The sequence below is a fragment of the Falco naumanni genome, chromosome 1 (assembly GCF_017639655.2).
Source record: "Falco naumanni isolate bFalNau1 chromosome 1, bFalNau1.pat, whole genome shotgun sequence".
NCBI classification, from domain to species: domain Eukaryota; kingdom Metazoa; phylum Chordata; class Aves; order Falconiformes; family Falconidae; genus Falco; species Falco naumanni.
In genome coordinates this window covers 54,762,420-54,774,968 of record NC_054054.1, presented here as the reverse complement: position 1 = coordinate 54,774,968, position 12,549 = coordinate 54,762,420, and the positions used below count along the sequence as shown (strand labels likewise).

Below are 12,549 nucleotides of genomic sequence, written 5' to 3'. Positions count from 1 at the left end.
TCTTTCTGGATTGCCTTCCCTTTGAGGCGATGATTGAATGTGCTCTGAGATGGAGTCTTTCTCTGATTCTGTGAGAGAAGCTTATCAAGCTGTACAAGATAATGAATAATAAACTTTCTCTTCTGCATTAGAGACATGGTCAAGAGAAGCAGAAAATAAATTAAAACTGAGATGGTGTTTGCACCTGCTCTTCTGAAAAGATAACACCCTTCAAAGAAGGTGTAATTCCAGCTGAACTCTTCAAATTCTGAGACTCCATTAATCAATATTGCCTATTCCCCTTGGTCCCTGTAACCTTGGAATAGGGACAAAACATACAGTGATGAATCATGTAAATGGGGCATAGGTGAGGGATTACACTGAAGGAAGAGGATTTTACAGGCTTTTCTGATCCGTATTCTTAGCTGGTTTGGGGTTTTTTGGGTAATCTTTTGCTTTCTCCTCTTCCCTAAGCCAACTGCGAATGAATATCCTTTTCTGTATGTTTTGGTAGCATTTTCCCTTCTCACTAAGAAATGGTTTAGGTGATTATTTATAAAAACTTTCCATTTATATAAGGCTTGACGTTACTGTTTGCAAGTGCAGCGCATTCTAGGAGGGGGTAATGAAACAGTACAGCTGTGACGGGAAATCTAGTCAAGCTTACAGAATGAATGTGTTTTCAAGCAAATGTAGTTAAGTGGGTGCAAAAAGCGGTACATGTGCATTCTTACTTTGATTAATGAAACTGGTTTATTTTAGGTTCAGGATTTAACATGAGAGACATGCTAGACTGAAGACGTGTTGAAATAGGCCCATATTAACTTGAAATAAACACCCACAGTTTTGCACCCACGAATGGCTTTGTATCAGTAGTGGCTTCAACTGTGTTAGGGTAACATTGCTGTGTCCTTTCTGCCTGGTGCCACTAATGAGATCAAAAATGATTACATGTGACAGTGAAGAATTTTTCTGTGTTACAGATGAGGCTTGTGAGCAGCTCAGGTACTTGCAAATGGTGGATTCACCCTTTGATAGCAGCTGAGAAAAAAGGATACGCTTAGGGAGAATTTTGGCCATGGAGCTATAGATACTTGGTAATCTTCGAAAAGCTTGAATGCAGGAACAGCACTTGAGAAGCATAGTACCAGTAGATTAGCATGAGCGCAGAGCAACTCACAGAGCAAGGGAATTGGGACAAACACAGAAAAGGAGAATTGTAAGGATTTATGTGGGAAGGAAAACAGGACAGGAACAGAGAAGCCTGTGAAGGAGAGTTCAGGGTAGTGCTGAGGCATTTGCTTGTAAAGAAGTGGGAAAAGTGACAGGAGGCTTCCCTTCTTGTTAGGAAAAACAACCCAACAACCATTTAAAATGTGTCACTTGTTCTGCTAGTGGCTTGAGCGTGACAATGAGTGTTTAGTCACCTTAAACACAATTCTGTTGAAATATTTTATTGTAGAGTGTCTTTACTATTATATATTGTTCTTCAGAAAATAATGGAAAATACTGCATATAATTTCATTTGGGAATTGTATCTAGTTTTTCTTCTGGGAGGCAGGCTTTTTCAATAGCATTTGGAATTGTTCAGCTGTAAAACTTCCAGTTAAGACAAGTGATATGTCTAAACCTGGACTACAAATAACCACTGTGATGTAATCAGGTTGTCTCGATTAATAAAAAAAGATGGCATATTGACTGAATCCCTGGCTTAAAGTCTTTATACAAATTTGTGCTAGAAAATCTCTGCGTGTTCGCTATGATTCTAGCCGTGAAACGCTTTAGAATACAACCGGGGTGATCACTGAACCTAAGTGACTATTGCATAAGTCCCTTGAGAATAGCTTGAGCCACCTGTGGAAGTGTCTGTGGCCCAGAAGAGCTATTGACTGCCAGCTTGGGGTGGCAATCTGATGCTTTCTTCTATTATTCTTTTAACTGTATGTTAATCAAGCAGATAACGATATCCAGGCTGGATTCCAATAGTTAAACGCTGCTTTAACTCCTTGGCAATGCAGTGATGCAAGTGATGCAAAACCAGCTGTTCTCTGGCTTCCTAGCTGTGGACAGAAAACATCTCGCAGGCTGTCTGCAGCCCTCCTTGTTTTCAACACCCAGTTAGAAGCTTTGGTCTTAAGTGATGATCAAAGGTGGTTTAAACTTACTTTACTTTGCCTGGTCATGCACTTGGGTGCATACACAGTCTGTTACCTCCTGTCAACAGAAGCTATGCTAACCAAAAATTTATCCTCCTTCCCAAACCAGAGTCGATTGAAGGCACCTGCCTTTCTTTCACACCTTCATCTTCAGCAGCACTAAAGTTAGACGCTTAGTAACACATCACTCAGATAATGTGTCAGCAGCAGGGACTAGGTATAGAGGAAGCCACCTATGGACTAAATTTTCACAACAGAATTAGTCTTTGACAGCCTTATGAAAGCTGTCAAATAATATCAATTCAGTAACACTTTTCTTAAAAAAAAACCCACACCACAAAAAACTTTACTGTGTTCTTGCATTCTCAAGACCTAGTCTAGTCTAAGATCTCTATAGCAGATGAGAGAAAACCAAATTAGTCCACTAGTGATTTCACTTTGCTAGTCTAATGTATATTGAAGCTGTGCAGTTAATAGTAAGGTGGGCATACAAAAAAACTTTCTCAGGAGAAAAGCCACAAGTTGCATAGACCACTGAAGAAGAAAGCAGTGTTTTAAGAAAAATTGTGTTAAGAATACTTAGAAGCACCATGCTGGCCGAGATGTTCGGTACCAGCTCTTTGTTACCTTGATTATAGTGTGTTTCTATGAGCAGTAATAGAGTTTTCTGTCATGTGGTGGCTTACTTGAAAAGGTCAGCCTTCTCCAAGACATGTATTTACTATGCTTACTGTTTTCTATTGTAGGCAAAAATCTGACTTCCTAAAAATTGTTACTGTATCAGGAAAATAATTTCTGAAAAATAATTCAGAGGAGAAAATTTACTGTGCAGTGGAAAGAGTTTCATTCAGTTATCTGTGTTACACTGCTTAATGAAATGTGGGACATCTACAGCTTTCAAATACAGCAAATTAAAAAAGAGAAGTACAGAAAATGACCTGTCTAGCTCTGCTTCCTGTCCAAACTGTTTATGCCTGTACTGTACCGGTGGATTAGAGAGAAGCAGGATGCTTCTGTATATGCCTTTACTGTGTAAATATTTATATCCACCTACATAAGTACACTTTTCATGTTTGCATTGGTGTTACACTCCTGATATGAAGGGAACTCATGACTTTTCTACGTGTTTGTAGACCATTGAAGGTCTTCTGGAATTTGGTGTGCTATAGTAAAATAAGGTCCAAATATTGTCCTGTGTCTCTTAAGTACAGTCACAAACTTGACCGAACTGCACTAGTATAATAATTTGGAATGTGCCTCTCAAATATAAGAGGATGCTCTTGCTATCAACCTATGACTTCAATTACTAAATGTCACATCTGCCTCGGGATGCTTTGTTATGTGTTCTACTAGCTGATTGTAATTCAAATATTTATATGTGGTACATCTTGATGTAAATCATAACATACACTGTCTTATCCCAGGCATGTATTTAGAAAGCATTTTCACTTTAGGTTTTTAATTCTGAGAATGGTATGTTGGCCTCTCCTGACATGGGCTCCCCCAGGGAAAAAGGTTTTGTCAGTGGTATTCGGCACGATTTGCCCTCTGGCAATGGAGGTAGATCACCTACTAAAGTCTCTTTGATACATCCAGATTGATTAGCAGAAACTTGAACACTAATTTGAGCAAGCTAAAAGATTTTTTTTCCTAACAGATAATTAAAGTATCTTAAACATTTAGGTGTTTTTGACTGACTGACTTGTTTTGGTATTTAGAAACTGTTACATGAACATCTGGTTTTTTTGAGAAGAAAATTGTGCTTAATGACATTGAAAAAAATCTGTATGCGTTATATCTCTTGTGGTGATGGTCTGGTTCACATAAATGCTGTTCATCTTAATGCCATAAAAATAATTTCAATTTATAATTTGAATGATGCATTAAACATTGACATTCTAGAGACAATTGAGTGTCATATTTTACTGCTTGAAGTTCCCATCTCCCCACCTTGATTAATTTGAAAGCTAGCTTGTTGTACGCTTGTGGGCCCCCTGAGTCTGACCAAATTCTCCTTAAAATTGATGGGAATTTTTTTATTAACTTCAGTATGAGTTGGTTTAGTGTATAACTTACAGATGTGGAAAACCAGGATACTACTGTTCAGCAAAATAGGTGTAATACCTCTGGGAGTGCCAGGATGGTGTAAATACTATTTCTCTAGCAGGACTGGGGGTTCTTGTAGAAGAACAAAATAGCAGGTGGAAAAGTAAGGAGCCTGCTATGAATCTTAGAAGATGAAAGTATGAAAAGTATGAAAGAGTTTGAGGTCTGCAAGGTCAGGCAAGGTGGCTAGCCTTAGTGTTTGACCAGGTATTCTGGTGATCTTAACGTTTAACATCAGTGAAGTAAGTGAATCTTTCTACTTCAGACAAGAACAAGAAAGCCAGCTTGCCTGTGTTCAGGGATACCTGTTATTGACATGTGGCAGTGTTTGGGGTGATGCTGTATTTGTCAAGAAAATCCAGAAAGAGGAACTGTGGATTACTCACAGGAAAGCTCTTCAGCAGCTCAGACTGGAAGGGGACCACCTGGATCCTTATGGCCTGTCCTCTGCAATTGCAGACAATCTCATAGCAGTTAAGGTCCTTCTTTTGGTAGGGTGATCGCAGGTGTGGTTCAGTTTGCTGAGGTCATATTGAATTGCTTTTGCTCTGTAGTTGTGTATCATCAGTCTTTCTTCATTGATTAAGTAGTATAAACTTTACGTGCGTATCTCCAACAATGTAGATACACGTTTAAAATAAAAAGCACCCGCACCCACAAGAAAACAGATGCACTATGATTTATTTATTTGCTTGTTTGTTTATTTTTCTTTTTAGGGGGATACTTGTGTATTTTATTAGGAAAATTGTTTTTCATCTCTGCTTTTGCTCAGCTGCCATCAGGAACATAATGATTAGACAAAGCAAACTGAGCAATTGCTCTTGCCCTCTATTAATTTATGAAGTACATATGTGGCTTCAAGGGCCTTAGTTTAAAAACCAAACAAAGCTCTTCTGAAATACTGCCAACCCAGGCATTCATAAATGGTATATTAATTTTGTCACTTTTGAGCCTTTAGGATTCAAGGTAGTATTTCAAACTTTTTTCATCCATCCGTCGATGCTGGGTACTTGTTTTCTGGTGTGTATGGAGATTCTCATATACCTGCCTGAATCCAGGATTTAAACTTTTATGAAATATTCCCTCACTCGTCCCTCACCTTCTCCTCTCTCTTTGTGAAAATAATACAGAATTTCAGGTAAGTTAGAAGGTTTGGCACTGCTGTTGCTGCTTATAATTTGTGAGGAAAGTAGATGATCAAAACGATGGGAGGTTTTAAGCTTCTAGGTTGTCAAAGATTGAACAAAATTTTGTTGTACTCTTGAGTTTTGCTAAAAGGACTAATTTTTTGTTTCCTGGAAGTGTCAAAATATTTTGCTTCACGATAGGATGGATGCCTCAGATTAGCGAAAGGCAGGGCAAGCTTGGGAAATGCTGTTTCTCTTCTTGTAGGGCAGAAGTGGACCTTGTGAGTGCTGCAGGTGCAGAGGCTGAGGTGCAAACCTGCTTCTGCTTTTATCTCAGGGGTAGGACTACAAGGCTACAGGTCTGCAAGTGTGAGCCAGCAGCTGCTAGGGGTAATCACCTCTCTCACTACCTGCAAAAATACACTCTTGGCCTCACAACATGAATTTGTTGCTCTAATATGATTTTCCTTTGTTCAAACTGAAATAAACTGCAACCTGAATCCAGGTTCCTTTCTTATCAAGTTACTTGCTTTTTTCCTCAGCATTTTTTGTATGTAAACCCCTTGGATCCAGTCCTTGCACACACTCAGGGTGAGTATGAGGATCTCAGTGGCTGATAGTGGTTTTGTTTCTTTAGTCCAGCCACTTGGTATTTTGCTCTAAGGTAAAGAGCTTCTGGATTTCATTTACTGGGTTGCCCTGCTGTTCACTGGCAGTTTAACCAGAAAATTGGGCACATGATCACTGCCGAGTGTGTGGAGATGTCCCTGGATTCTTTGTGGTGCTAAATACCCACTCCCTGATGATGAGCTTGGCTGGACGTGGTCCCCAGTGAGGGACACAGGCTGTGGGGACACAGCCCAGCTGGGGACCCATGAGAGGGCAGCACCTGATAGCTGGGAGAGGCTGGAGCAACACCTGTTGCATTTATACACCAGGCGTGCCCCCAAAGACTCCTGTGGGCTTGAATTTGGCACTTTTGGCAGCGCAGGAGTTGAATTTGTCAGGTCTTTGTGAGCTTAGAGCTCTCCTGGGGCAGTTTTCACCTTGCCAGGGCAGGCAGGCTGCTTGTGACATTTCTGTCAGTGTAAATTTGACCCATTACCTGCTGCAAGTGCACTTCTTTTGCACCCTGTAGGTGAACTGCAATACAGAGATCCCTCTGGGCTAGTGATTTGGCTGCAAGCTCCGGCACTGACTCGGTGGAGTGTTTGTGCTGGAAATTTTTTCACGTGTTTTATGGTAGCAGTTGTTGCTGGGGAGAGCCTGTCAGCCAAACACGGCAGCCAGTGCCAAGTGCTGCAACTTCCATGACAGGTCTCAAAAGTTAAGTTATTAATGATTGTTCTTTAAGACACGGAATTGTGAAAGAAGACTTATGTGTCAATTTCACCTTTCATTTTCAGAATACGTATATTTGGCCAAGTAAATGCGAAGGAATCAGAAGTCAGACACCACCAGCCCCCAAAGCCTATACCTAAAATTTTAAATTCGTGTTTGAATTCACATTTTTGGGTGAGATGGAGGATTGGTAAAGCTAAGTTCTGCCAGAACAACCGCCACAAGGAACAGCTGTAGTTACTAAGCAAATTGGTGCACATACAACGGGAAGTTGTATTGGGCCCAAATTGTTTTTCAGTTTCAGACACCGCTGGCCAGCCAAGCATTGGGAGATTTCCTTGTTGCTGGTGGCAGAAGTAAGTCTGTTTCCCTCTTCAGACACAGCAACTAGAAGCAACAAATTTAGAGGGGCAGAGAGTGTTGAGGCAAGGGAAAGGGAAGCTGAAATTCTTTTGACACCAGGGCAAGTTATTTCTCAACAACGGAGCCAGCATGTTTGTACCTAGCCATGCCATTAGTGAAAGGTGCATAGACAGTATGACATCTGACATGGACCAAAATATCAAAACTAACACAGGATTAGAATTTACTCCCAGTTTGTTTACTGGATAGCCAGCTAAAAACTCAAAGACTGGGACGTAGTTTGAATTATACTTATTTTTACAGTTACCAAAGTTCTGCTGAATCTCTTTTCTTGTGCTGAAGAGAGGTTCAGGGAAGAGTGATTCTCTCCAACAAACTGTTCCAGCATATTAAAAAGGCAAAGTCTGGCTTCTCTCCTTAGAAGCCTTTTAAGTTGGAGTCTGGCATTGTTCTCATGAGTGCTGTTGTTTGGCCAGCTGGAAGGCTACCATATCCTGTTGTATGCTACTTGCTGAGAATAACAGAAAACAGCAATGGTGAGGGTAGTTGTCATAGTTATCAGATCAATTCTGCCTTCATTTGCGACTTCAAATAAATTATGTTGAATGGATATTGGAACCTGGCTTTAAAATGTAGTGCATGTATATTTTACTGCATTTAACCAGTTGCAAGAGCTATTTTGCTTGTCCATAAAAATGCCCCTTTCTTTCCCCACGTGAGTTCCATATTTGCATCAAGACTTCCAAGAACTTACTTGTTTGCTTCAGTGCAAAAGTAATTACATGGCCTTAAATTCTTCTTAGCTCTGGGCATCCAGCACATCCAAGAAAGAAGGAGTTGGATCTGTTTCTTCTTAGGCAGCATCAACAGATTTGTTTGTTAAATTCCAACCTGTTACTCCCATGGAAATCAGCAGAAAGCTTTCAGGACGGCACAGGTTGTCGCTTGAGCGTTAACTGGCCCTGCCAAGCCTTGATGATGATACACAGGAGGGAAGGAAGGAAGGAACCTCACTAGACTTTCAGGGTGTATTTAGGCAGTGAACAAACATCCTGCTTCCAATGCATCTGTGCGGCTCAAAGAAGTGACTGCCAGAAAACTGCCCTTAACTGCTTTTTGCCCTCTCACATCTGCTGGTGGAAATACCCATGGTCACATTCCATGCCCTGCTTTCACGCACGTTGAGCTCAGCTAGTTTAAAGAGGCTAGTTGGTGGGCGTTTGCCATATTGGCTCATTTTCCTTGAAGGGGGCAGGCAGGCTGTGATGCCACAAGCAGCTCTGCTGGCTCATTTGAAGGGGCAGGTCCCTTGGATGGAGAAGTGTAACATGCAGGGTGGTGACCTGTGTCCTCGCGCCATTGTGGCCATTCCCTGGTCAGAGTTTGCCTCCCCCCAGTCCTCCCCTGCATCCAGGAGTGATGTGCAGTGCTGTGGGTAGCTGTGAAAGCTGAACACCACAGAATGGGGTTTAAGCCCTGCCACCTTTTGAGTGCAGTCCCTGGGAAAGCAGGCCTTAATTATTGCTGGTTGAGGATGTCTGATGGGGAGTTCCGCTGAATAAAAACGGGAGCCTCAGGAGCATTGTGTTTACTGTCACCTGCAGTGCAAGCAACACCTCTAAATTAGATTTACTGTTATTGCATGTGCCAGTTCTGGAAAATCAAATTATTTGGTGTGTTTGTTTTTACAGCTCAAGGATAAATCTCACTTCTAGCATAAGCAGGTGTAATCTCATTGAAATAAATGCAGTTGTACTTCTGTCTGAATTACTGAATTTGGCTGTAAATCTTTTGTGCCTTTTAAAAAGACTTTCTGTTGCATTCAGTTCAGAGCCAGGCTATGAAAGCTTTGTGCTGGTTTTGGAAAATCAGGAGGGGAAGACTCCCTGCGCACTTCAGCTTTCCCCGAAAGATTGCTTCAGTCACAGCAGATTAATCTTGGAAGTTTACAGGCTAGAAACACAAGGCACAGCAGTGAAGGTTTGTTAACGGGGGAGGAGAGGGGCCTCTTCTGCGGGTCAGAGTGCAGGGAGCACACAAATGGTAAAAGCAGTGGGAAGGGAGGGAAAGACACACCCCTATGGAGCGGTGCCTTCCAGGGAGAAGCACCCACTCGCTCACAGCTGGAGCCGGCAAACACAAGCGTGCACAGTCCGTAAGCGGGGTAGGAGCTGACATGACGTGCTTCAACTCGATGCAAAATGAATGAGCTGCTGTCCTCGGGGGTATTCGCCCCCCGTAGTTGAAGTGCAAGTACACGGCTGCATTAAGTGCACTTTGCATCATCTGATGCCTAGATACACGCTAACGGAGCCGGGGACCAGGCAGAGCATTGAGTTGCGTGTTTGTTTATGACGTGCTTGGCATTAAATTCCTGCTTGCTGCAACAAAAAGGTAAGAAACTTAAAAAGTGACAAGAAAAAAAAACTCAGCCTCACCCCCCACCCCCACCCCACCCCCGCCCCAGACAAGTCTCACTTTAGGAGTAGCCTTTGTCTCGAGCTGTATTTTCAAAGCTGTGGTACATTAGTCTAAAGCTTCTGTGTGGATGCCTGCAAAGCAAATTGCAGCTCCTAGTGTGACAAAGGCAAGTCAGATTTCTTTTCTCCGAGAACTGACACTTAACAACCTTCCGGAGAGCACTGTAGCAGAAATGCTGGACCAAGCGGTAAGGATTTGATGTTGTTATCCCTCTCCTTTACCCCTTTGGTTGTTGCTTATTTGAGCAGTAAGCTAACTAATGGATCCTGGTGATTAATAGGTTTGGGGTACTGTGTTCAGCTCAGAATTACATGTTCCTAAACTGGCTGCAGTTACTGGCTGCATATTGACCAGCCTGATTCTGTAGAGGTTGATCATCGTTTGCTTTTATTGATAATACTGTGTTAATGGATAAAATGATACTGTAGTTAAGAACCTCATATACTGTAGAGAAGAAGCCTCCCTGTGTTTCCCCCCAAACATACAGCATCTGTATAATCATGTATGTGTAATTCCTAGCTAAGTTCTATCTAGTCAGTCTGGGCTCCTTTCAGCTCATAATTGACAAGAGAGATTGTGCAATTTGAAATCTTTGTAGAGTTCAGAAGAGGTAAACATGTTTAAAGACATAAGTATTACATGGGGGGGAGGGAGAGGAATATATGCATGTAAAAATACATTTAGTTGAAGTGAAATGGTTAATGGCTCTTTTGACAGAAGAGGAAACTTCATGATTTAAATATAATGTATTGCCTTGAGGTCTCTTGTGCTTGCTTAATGCTATCTGTATTCATAAAGAATCTGCAGCAGGAGAAAATTCATTGATTTGTTAATTGATATATAGCTTTGAATCCTCATTATGCTGCGTGCAGAGGAGAGGGAAGAGAGACAAGCACATTTATCTTTTTCTTTAAACTCAGCAGCTTCACTCTTAAATTAGGTGTCTCGCATGTTCTGAAACCTCATTGCTCTCCCTGTTCTGTGTAGTAATTTTTTGTTTTCTTAAAGGATAGAAAACATTGCTAAGCCTTGATCTCTTATCAGAGAAATATATGAAGCTTTTCATCTCTTAAAACTATGGCTTTAATTATGTTTTTGTAGCTGTTGCCTTGCAGTTAATGTAATTATAACAATTGTGAGTGAGGAAAAGGATATTATTTTGCCCTGGAGCATTTCTCAGTAAAAATTGGCTTATTTATTTTCATGAGGGGTTAGAGAAAGATAGTGGGGGTTTATTATGTAATACCAGTTATAATTTTTTTTAATAAAACAAATAAGTGCAGGTTAGTTTTCCCCACTGCAACAGTGGATGTATATAAATAAGTAACCCTAGCTATGAAGATATTTTAAACACTAATCAGTTGTAATGCAGATGAGCATCAAATGACCTGTGAATTAGTATTTTATATAATTAAGGCGTGTATTGAAGGTCCATGGTGTTTCTTGTATTGTTACAGTCAGTTGGTATCTTGCTGGTCAAGGCTGTCTGGTTCACCATTTGGAGTTCCTGTGTTTTGTGACGTGAAGTAAAACTCTGTTACTGGGGACAAAATTCTGGTTAATTGATATTAGAGTGCTAGTATTCATTCTGTACAGCTTTAATTTGTGTTGGAGTGCAGAATTTGGTCTAGTGTAGTTTTAAATAGGCTGAGATAACCTTATTCTCTGGGTTAAGTTAATCCAGGTCAAAACCTGAAATTTAACAATTCTAAACCAGAGAATATCAAGTCAGTGAGAAGCATTCAGTTCCATTTCCTCGTCTTAGAAAATAACTGGCATGTCCCTGAACTTGGCTTGGTATCTGCCAAAGAAAACATCCTCTTGCCCCCACCCCCCTGTGTTATGATGTGATGTTAAAACCTTCTCTGTATGTTTTAAGTAGTTTGCAAATTGGAAATATCTTTATGGCTGAATTTAATAATTTTGAAAAAAATTAAACCAGAAAATTTCATATGCAACTGATCCCTCTAAAACAGTGATCTCGTGATTCGGGGGAAAGGTGGCCTGCTGTTCAGAGTTCTCTTTATACTTCCAGAAATGTGTGTGTTCTTTCTAACAAGGCAGACGTAACATTTTGTAGGGAAGGGGAAATGGTCTGCAGTGGGTTATGGAAGATGCTCCTGGCTTACATCGGTAGAGGAGGTGCCAGGGGCAGCCATGGGCTTGCATGAACTGTAAGTGCACCCGCTCTTTCATCTCAGGTCTGCAGTCACTGTCATTTCGTGTGTGCAGATGAGGGAAACCCTGAAGCTATGGTAAAGTGACCTGAGGTTGGTTGTTTATGGAGAGGACCTGAGGAATAAGAAGGAACCAGCTTGTCTGTCAGATACCAGCGTGATGTCTAGCCATCCATAGTGTCAGTGGGACTTAATGATTCAGAGCCTCTCGTCTTTAAGAGTACAATTTAGACTATACAACATGTGGATCCGTATAATGTGTCAGGCTACTTCATATTTTCTTTTTATTTTAAAAGTAGAATCTGACTAGGTTATAGTTGTCTTCATAATGTATGATTAGCAACAGAAGGGTAGATCAAGCCATCAATTTTTAAGCAGAAATCTTTTTTGCTACAAGTGGAGAATTGCTTAAAAATTGATGGCACAATCTGGCCCACAGTGAACAGGGGATTTCTGCAGAAAGCACTAGTTGTACTTCTACTCAGTCACCATCCTGGTGGTGGCAGGGATCCAGTAACTCAAGGCCAGTCTGGATCCAGAAACTCAAGGCTTGGAGTAGTCTGATACTTGTTGGGAGACAAAAGGCTGAAGGTCTATTTAAAAAAACAAAAAGGTGAAAAAGCTACCATACCCTTAGAAAAATTATAAACCACAGCTATTTTCCTTTCAGTGAAAGCAACTGTATTTCTCTAATGGCGTACGTAAGCAACAAGAGACTTCCAAGTGCACGGAAATGAAGGTTATTTCCTTTATTTGTTCATGTTACGATGTTGAGGTGTAAATATTTCTTCCATAAAAATTTTGCTGCATTAAGGGCTA

The 12,549-nt window shown here is 41.0% G+C and overlaps 1 protein-coding gene across 15 annotated transcripts in view; it reads left to right on the top strand.

The window, feature by feature from the left end:
• Positions 1-12,549, top strand: part of APBB2 (amyloid beta precursor protein binding family B member 2) — a 190,667-nt gene that overhangs the window by 153,308 nt on the left and 24,810 nt on the right. For 2 of the 15 annotated variants that reach the window (XM_040594679.1, XM_040594661.1), the window contains exon 1: positions 9,193-9,466. The exons of 12 other annotated variants lie outside the window; for them this stretch is intronic. The gene's annotated coding sequence lies outside the window, so the exon portion shown is untranslated. Of the gene's footprint in view, positions 1-9,192; positions 9,467-9,633; positions 9,741-12,549 lie in introns of those variants that run through there. One more of the 15 variants, XM_040594669.1, reaches the window with a different exon arrangement.